The following is a 9,785-nucleotide window of genomic DNA, read 5'->3' on the forward strand; positions in this document are numbered from 1 at the left end:
AGTTATGAAACACCGACGCCCATATCAGTAGTTATATACATATTCTTTACGTCAGCCCCATTAATAATTATTAATATGAAGAGTAAGATTAGTCAGGTTTACATAAGAACGAGTTAGGCTATGTGTCGACAGAGTATCTTGCTGAAGCTCATAATATATATATATATATATATATATATATATATATATATATATATATATATATATATATATATATATATATATATATATATATATATATATATATATATATTACATTTGGATTAGAACATTTCTAACGTTAATATTTCGTAAGCAATATAGACAGAATCTTTGTTTTCAGTTCGTAATGGTCGCTCATGCTTGGTGAACACAGGCACGACTCATTGCTCGTGATTGTATTTTCGCCACGTGATTCACGCAGAAGTGGAGATATGATTGTCTATAATACAACAATTTCGTTTTATTTATTAGTAATTTTATAGCTAATTCTAAATATGATTTTAAATATCATTATTTTAAACAGTGCTTTGGATTTAATGAGCTAGTGCTTTTATCGCTTGAAAATCAGCCATTTAATTCGAGTTACTGCCACTTCGTGATATCATTTTAAAACACGACTTGCACGAAGAGAAGGTGACGCCATCACGGATCACCGCTAAAATTACAAGATGGGAGTCATCTACCGACACAAAGAAGCTTCCTATTATTAGCTCCTCTTTGTGATATACAGCAGTCCGGGTTTTGCCTATAAATACTCGCCTGCACGTCGACACCAAGGCGTCCCTGGCCGACCCTCCCCGAGGCGGCGGCAAACATTTCCTGTGCCCGCCGCGTCACCCTCCGCGCCGCCACGTTCTCTGCAAGTGTCCCTTTCACGTTTTCTATCGATTATCGAAAACGATGAGGGTAAACTGTGTGCAATGTCCATACGGATATTCTTGTTTCATATCTATCTCTTTTTTATTGTTTATTATTTAAGAGATAAATTAAAGAATGTTTCCTCCTCCCGATAGTAGCACAAGAATTCCGTTATCATTATAACTCGGTAAATCCTCGACTTTCAGCGATAACTAACCCACCAAATACAAGCTAAACCTATTAAATAAAATATACCCTAACAGTGCCAACTAAATTATTCAAATCATCAAAAAGCGCAACCCATAATAGTGTTTTTTATTATTATTAAGTAAGTGATCTAATCAAGATATTTGACAAAATTTCTAAAGCATTTATTTACCCAGGAGCTAAGACTGCACTTTTGAAGTCTGCTGCTTGCTTGACATTTATTGGATCTCACGTCATGGCCACAATGGTTCATGTCTGGAAAGTTTTGGGGCGCTAAAACTAAAGATGAAGAAAACATGCTAAGGGGCAGAGCAACGTTCTTCTGTTCCCGAGAACACACGAAAGTTGTTATTGTTTCCCGTAGAGTTGTTTCCGGACACGCCGACAGCTTCAAGAGCCACATGATCTTCAAAACAGTCGGGAGCCAAGGTTACATAACGTTCATCCAGGAGAATATTAGGACCGAAGTTGATGAAGACATCGTGACCAATTAGGAGGGAAGGGAGGAAGGAAGTGAGGGAAAGACTCGAGGGAGTTGAAGGAGGGAAGGATGTGCCATCTTCCTTGGCTCATGCTATCTTTGATCCTCTTTCTTTTTAGAAAGAATCTTGAGAACGGGTTGATAGGTGGGCGTCAGGACAGCATGTACTCGGCGGTGAGTGAACAAGTGTTAATAGCACGAAAACTGTGCTAGATCGGCGTCGCATGACCCTCCAACAACCCCCCAACAATTTATATTATGCAACTAGGGGTCTAAAATGGAAAATGCTGAAAAGTAAAGATGGCACCACTATAAACACCTGCCTGCTGGGGCCGACCATCAGGCCCTACTACGAAGGCCTACCGGCGCCACAGGCCAAAACGTAAATTAAAAAATAAAACAGCTGATTTTGTTTATAATGCCATGTAGTTGGGTTCATCAGGGCTAACAAATGTTATCATACAATGTCATGTCTACACTGCATGGGTAAAAAACTTCAGCTAATGGTGGCGATCGAGATGCGAGCCCTGGTCCTCCTGGATGCCACCAGAACGCTAACCCTCAGCCACAGCCTCACCAAACGACTTCTGCACCATGGAACAGTTAACAGATGATTTATGCTTTCCAAACATCAAAAGTGTTAGGTAATTAATGGATCACCAACCAACACCAGTTCCGGCACGAATCATTAAATTGGGAGCGGTGAGTAGCGGGCTCTTTTTTTTACACTCTTTGTTGCCCTTCAGCCGTCTCCTTTGTTGCAAAAAAAAAAAAAAAAAATGCATACCCTAACATGTTGACTGATAAAAAAAGAGACTCCCCACCAAAGCTATGATTGCTATTGTGAGCTGATTACCGCCCCGCTTCTCCTGTGACGGGCGGCATCACCGGCGCTGACAGGCGCTCTTTGAAACGCAGTGATTGAATATCGCTGCAGTGTGGCGCTCGGGAATGTGTGCCGATAAAACAATGGCCGCGGCACTGAAACGAGTCAATATGCAGAGTATATTAGGCTTTCACAGTTTACCGCTTCTGCCTCATTACAAAAGCGGTTAATGACTTTTTTTTATTGCTGTAATATCATTGCCTGGATCAGCAGCAAACCCTTGACCACGACAAGGAATAATAATGTTAGAAATAACAATAAAAAATCTAAATTGACAATTCTACTACTACTACTACTACTACTACTACTACTACTTCTACCACTGTATTAGTAATAATAATAATAGTGATAGTAATAATAATAATAATAATAATACTAATACTACTACTACTACTACTACTAATAATAATAATAATAATAATGATAATAATAATAATAATAATAATAATAATAATAATAATAATAATAATAATAATAATAATAATAATAATAATAATAATAATAATAATAATAATAATAATAGTAATGATAATAAAAGTGACGAAAAGTCTACTGATAATAAATATGATATTAATATCCATATAAATAATGTATGTGTTTGTTTGTTTATTCATTGGTGTGTGTGTGTGTGTGTGTGTGTGTGTGTGTGTGTGTGTGTGTGGCTTTCTATATTTCAGCTTAAGAAACGTCCAGGTGATTTAGTTTATACGCCAGTCGACAGCTTGAAATCCGGTGCTGTTTGCTTTCATCACATACATAGTAGTTATTTCAAACATAAAGCATACAAATGAATAAATGAATATGCATAACTTTCTTAAATCGAACAAACACAGAAAATTATATATAAACTAAATAAGGAAAATAACGTACATGAAAACTAGACACACGCTCACCCCTCTACGTATACATGTATATAGATGACAAAATAAATAAATAAATAAATAAATAAAGATAAGAAAGACTGGACAAATTTATTATATAGTCTATGTTTCCCTTCTATAGTCTATACTGATCAGTTATCCTCTCCCTCCTCCCCATACTTCTTCTCTTGGCCCACTTTCCGTCGTCTTGCAGCCTAGGCCACCCGCCACATCATTAGCCATTTATCGACCACCTGTCAAGCCCTGCCCCCTCGTGACCGCCCCCCTCCCCTGTGGCCCCGCGTCCCTCACGTCTCCAATCACAGATCAAACATTTGAGGTAAGATCGAAACCCAACCCTTATCTGCCAGCCCAAACAGTCAGTTACACCCGATAGCTCTCCTGCCTCCTCCTCCTCCTCTTTCTCTTCTCTCTCCTCCCATTCGGTCTTCTCCCTCTCCCCTTCCTCATGTTCATTCTTCACTTTCTATTCATTATCCTTCCTCTTCTATTCCTCTTCATTCTCCTACTTGTAACTCCAATATTTGTTCTTCTTTTCATTATTTTTCTTCTCCTCTTTCTTCTCCTCCTCTCTCAGTCCCTTTCTTGATCTTTTTCCTTCTTCCTCATCTATTTTTCCGCTCTTCTGCCTCATTTTTTCCTCTCCCATAGCCATCCTCATCCTTCTTCTGTATATTCTACGTATCTTTTCCTCCTCCTCCTCCTCCTCCTCCTCCTCTCTTCCTCCGCCTCAGCACCGCAAAAAATAGGAGAGTTTACGCATCAGTGGCTCTCTCAGGTTTCCCAATATAGGCGCTTCATTCAGCTAAGGTAAACATCACACTGATCGTGGGACTGTTGCCTCTCACAACCCTCCCCAAGAGTATTAGGTTTGGTTTCTCCTAATGGCGCGAAGGGATCATCCCCCCCACTCCCATTCTCATAAACAGACCTCCTCCTCCTCCTCCTCCTCCTCTGCTCCTTTTCCTATGTTTTGTTTTTTCCTTTTCATCTTTTCTTTTTCCTTTTTTATTCTTTTTATTCTTCTTCTTCTTCTTCTTCTATTTCTTCTAAGAACATAAGAACATAAGAACGTTGGAGTCTGCAAGAGGCCGGTAGGCCTATACAAGGCAGCTCCTTTTACCCTAAGCTTCCGTGTATCTAACCCCACCTAATATCGCTGTCCATGAATTTATCTAATCTATTTTTGAATGTGACAAATGTATTGGCACTCACCACATGCTGCTAAGCCTATTCCACTCATCCACAACCCTGTTAGTAAACCAATTTTTGCTTATGTCCCTGTTGAATCTGAATTTATCCAGTTTAAACCCATTACTTCGTGTCCTACCCGGTTCTCTTACCAACAAAACCTTATGAATATCTCCCTTATTTAAGCCCTTCATCCATTTATAAACCTCGATCATGTCTCCACGCACCCTTCGCCTTTCTAGAGAATGCAAGTTTAACTGTTTGAGTCTTTCCTCGTATGGCAAGTTTCTCAACCCCTGAATCATCTTAGTCATCCTCCTCTGCACTGATTCTAACATTTTGATATCCATTCTATGGTAAGGTGACCAGAACTGAACCGCATAGTCAAGATGAGGTCTAACTAATGCTAAATATAGTTTGAGGAAGACTTCGGCGCTTCTGTTGCTTACGCTCCTTGAAATAAATCCCAGTACCTTATTTGCTCGATTTCTAGCTTCAATGCATTGTGCCCTTGGACGGAGATCAGAGCTCACTAAGACCCCTAAATCTCTCTCGCACCCAGACCTGCTTATGAGAGTGTCATTTAAGCAATAGTTGTGAGAGGCGTTGTTCCTACCTACACCAGAATACTGCACTTCCCTACATTGAACTCCGTCTGCCATTTATCCGCCCAGTCATACAATCTGTTTAGTTCATCCTGGAGAATACTAGTGTCCTGATCCGACTCAATTACTCTACCGATCTCGGTATCATCTGCAAACTTACTGACATCACTACTAATTCCTGTATCTAAGTCATTGATATAAATAATAAACAAAAGTGGACCTAATACCGAACCTTGTGGGACCCCACTCGTAACACATCCCCAGTCAGATCTTTTACCATTGATTTGCACTCTTTGCTTCCTATTGCATAGCCACGCCTTGACCCAGTTCAAAACTTTACCCTCTACTCCGTGAGCCTGTAATTTAAGCAACAGTCGTTGGCGAGGAACTTTGTCAAACGCTTTACTAAAATCAAGATAGATTACATCATAATTTTCATCTCTGTCTACCGCCTCAAATACTTTATTGTAGAAGGACAAGAGATTGGTGAGGCATGACCTACCTTTCGTGAACCCATGCTGCGAGTCGTGAATTAAGCTGTGTTTCTCTAGATGCTCCCGAATGTTCCTGGCTATTATGGACTCCAGCATCTTGCCTATAACCGATGTTAAGCTAATTGGGCGATAGTTTGAAGCAGCTGACCTGTCCCCCTTTTTGAAAATCGGCGTCACATTAGCTACTTTCCATAGGCTGGGCACATAACCAGTATTTACCGACATCTTAAAGATGTCGGTTAGTGGGTCACTGAGTACATCACCTAATTCCTTTAATACCCTCGGAAATATCCCGTCAGGACCTGGCGACTTATTCTTCTTAAGCTTATCTATCTCATCCTGAACTATTTGTCTGGTAATGATTATATCCCTCAATTTATCGCCATCCCCGCCCTCGTACACCTGAACCCTTTCCGGAATAGTCGTTCGATCCTCTTGTGTGAATACTGAAAGGAAGTAGTCGTTCAACAATGTGCTCATATTTTCGTAATTTTCTACTAGCTCCCCTGTGTTTGTTTTCAGCGGTCCAATTTTCTCCCGTGTTTTTGTTCTATACATCTGAAAGAAGCCTTTAGGATTACTTTTCGCCTCATTTGCTACTTTGATCTCATAATTCCTTTTTGCTATCCTGGTGTTCTTCTTCACTAATCTAGATAGTTCGACATACCGGCCCCTGAGATGTGTTTCACCATTCTTTATTTTCTGATAAATTCCCTTCTTTAACCCTATCTCGTGTTTTAGTCCACGAGTCATCCACTTAGGGTCATTGTTTTTTTTTCTAAGTGTTCGCTGTGGTATATGCTGTCCTTGCCCCTCTACTATTACTCTAACTAAATTATTGTAAGACATTTCTACCTGGTTCTCCTGGCTCTCCAACCCACAGTTCTGGACCTCATGAATCCCTAAATTATCCCAGTTTACCCCTTCAAGATGTCTTCGAAGCCCCTCGTAATTTGCTCTTCTAAAATCTGGCACTAACACTGGGTTTGGTTCGCGGGTTACCGCCCAGTCTAAGCTAAAACGAACCGTTCTGTGGTCACTATTTCCTAACTCTCCGCCCACCTCCAGCTCATGTAGCAAGTTTCCATTATTAGTTAGGACTAAGTCTAATATGTTATCTCCTCTGGTAGGCTCAGTAACTACCTGCTTAAGGAAATTATCTTGTATAACTTCAAGAAAATCCTCGGCTTCCAGCTTCCAGTCTATATTCCTATAATTAAAGTCCCCCATTACGCAGACATTTTTACTCCTACTCGCCCTGCCAATCTCCTGTAGTAATATACTCGTGTCCTGCCTGTTAAGGTTGGGTGGCCTGTACAGAACTCCTAGAGTTAGTTTTTCTTTCCCTTTGTAAACGTCCACCCAAACTGATTCTGAATCCATGTTAGTTTTGACTGAATTGTTAACTAAACATTTAAGTGAGTTTTTAACATATAGCGCAACTCCACCTCCCTTTCTGCCCCTTCTGTCTTTGTGAAACATCTGATAACTCGTTATTTCAAATTCCGATCTAAAATTTATATTGGCAGTGTCTATCCATGTCTCAGTGATCGCTATTATGTCAAAATTTTCTGAACAAGCTTCACCCCTTAGTAAGTCTATTTTGTTTCTGAGGCTCCTGCTGTTAGTATAGAAGATTCTTAGCCCGCCCTCTGTTACTCCCCTATAATTACTTCTAAGTTGCCTGGTTGTATTATGAGCTAGATGTCCTCTCTCATTACTCCTCCCCCCCTCGCCTATACTAAAAAATCCCTCAGGGTACCAAGTGCTCGCTCAAGGGAGTCTGAGAGCTTCTCCTCCAGGCGGTTAACACAACCCAATTATCATTAATGAATTTTTCCTTTATTTTTTCTTTTACTTTTTTACTTTTTTTAAGTAAAGATTTATGATAATGATTTTGCATGTTGCCACCCGGCGTGCACGAGTGTTTACGTCCCAAAAGGAAGGGGAGTTGACCCTTTGCTGAAACCAGAAACTCGTGTGTGTGTGTGTGTGTGTGTGTGTGTGTGTGTTCTAAGGAGGTAACAAAACCACGCCATCACAGCCTACCTTCCTCCTGGTGTCGTCGGCGCCACTCTTTGAAGTAGGTAACCCATATATGCAATCTACTGAGGTCACACACGCACCATGCATCCGCTTGGCGACGTCACTGGCCTCATAACCGCCACACAAACACACAGTTAAGACTGTGGGCCGTGGGCTGCGAATAATGGAATCAAGCAAAGGTTGTAAACACTGAACACTTCCTGGGTCCTGCTGGGTGGCCTGGCGTGAGGGAGGTAAACACAGGCCTTGTCTACACTTCCGCCTCACGCTGATGCAGGTCACACACTCCCTGACGTCCCCTGGGTACACTAACACACTAATAACGAACTAACACCAGCCGCAGCCTCATGATTCACTCGTCACAGCGGTAAGTATTCAAACACTCCCGTAGCCCTCCAAAGTACCAACTACTCCGCTGTCCTGACTCAGCAGGACTGCCAACTGAAAACTGATCCACCCCGATGGTTGTTTTGATATTTGATGTACATTGTAGAGATGTGCTGATAGTATCGTTATCGATATCCGTATCGGCAGTATCGGCCTTTATTTGGAGTATCTGTATCGGTATCGGCAAGGTGAAAATACTCCGATACATTTCTGGCTTAAGTACGTGTTATGTGATTCAAGACTTTTTTACTGTCAACTTTTAAGACCATTCAATTATAGTTATTCCCAAATTCCCTTATTTTTAGTTTTAAAATGCAATTAATTATATGCTTTTTATAATCTTAGATATGTAATAAAAAATAAGTATCAGTATCGGTATCGGTATCGGCAAAATATCGGCCACTTGTTAGTATCGGAGTATTGGTATCGGTATCAGCGGAAAAGTGAGTATCGGTATCGGTATCCGTATCGGCCAACATCGTGGTATCGGAACATCTCTAGTAAACTGCTTGTAACTACTCTCCTTTGGCTAATGTAGCAATATATTGTAGACCTAATAATTTATAGTTATGGTATGTAACAATTTTTCTTTATACAAAATAATAAACAGGGTATTTATTTATAAAGTATTTATTTTAGTGGATAAAATATCATGTAACCCGAAAATGGTTCTTGATTCGTGATGACAGCCCTGCACACTCTGCTGGTTGGGAACTGTTTCTGTTCGCCACAGTGCTCAGAGACAGGAATTATAATTGTTGGGGTTTCGTACCACTGTTCAGGAGTACAGACAAAAGCACCCCATAAAGAATATATCTGTTCCGTACAGTAGTATAGGAACGTGTTGGTAGCTCGTCACTCAATGCTAGTATTCGATGTCTAAATCTCATTTTTACTGCGGTGGTCATTTTAGGGTGAGTATTACCATCATATTAAAAGACTTCGTGTTTTCGTGTATAGGAAAAACATGAACTTCTTTAGCAATCCCAAAGTAAAGTGGAAGGCAACCCTCACCTGAATATACCTCCTTACCAAGCCATTATTTGTGAATATTGATATTAGTTGCATCGACCGCATTCCTAATTCATAAGTCGAGGCTCGATTTTAGTTTAACTTAACCAGCTAGTGTGACGAAAGCAAATTAAGGTCTCGCTGAAGATAAATATAGCTGCAGAATAACTTCAGGATTTCGATTACATACATTTACAGAATTTAAACATACTCGCACGGTTTCTAGGACTTTACCGGCACCCCACCCACCCACACCCACACACACACCGCTCCTCGCTGCTCCCTCCTAACAAAAAGGCTGTCTGATTTATACTACCCCCCCCCCCTCCCCTGCCATCTGTACGCGCGGCCTCAAACACTCGCGGGAACAAAGGTGGCGCCTCGTCCCTCGCGGTAATTACCCGCTGCGTGGCGCCGCGGCCATCATGGTCCGCCTATACGAGTATTTCAGTGCCCCTTGCGTCTGGATACAGAAGACCACAGCAGAGGTAGCAGCAGCAGCAACAACAACAGCAAAACCAACAACGACAACTCAACAATAACAGCAACTCAACAACACAAAACAACAAGAAAAAGAACAAGAACAGGAATAAGAACAAGAACAAGAGCACGACCACGAACAGCAAGAACAAGAACAAAGAGAACACCAATAAAAAGAACAACAATAACAAGAACAACAAGAACAGCAAAAAAAGCAAGAACAAGACAGCAAGAACAGGAACAGGAAAGAGAAAAATAAGAACTTGAAGAAAAAGA

This window comes from Eriocheir sinensis, chromosome 2, assembly GCF_024679095.1.
Source record: "Eriocheir sinensis breed Jianghai 21 chromosome 2, ASM2467909v1, whole genome shotgun sequence".
Classification (NCBI taxonomy): Eukaryota; Metazoa; Arthropoda; class Malacostraca; order Decapoda; family Varunidae; genus Eriocheir; species Eriocheir sinensis.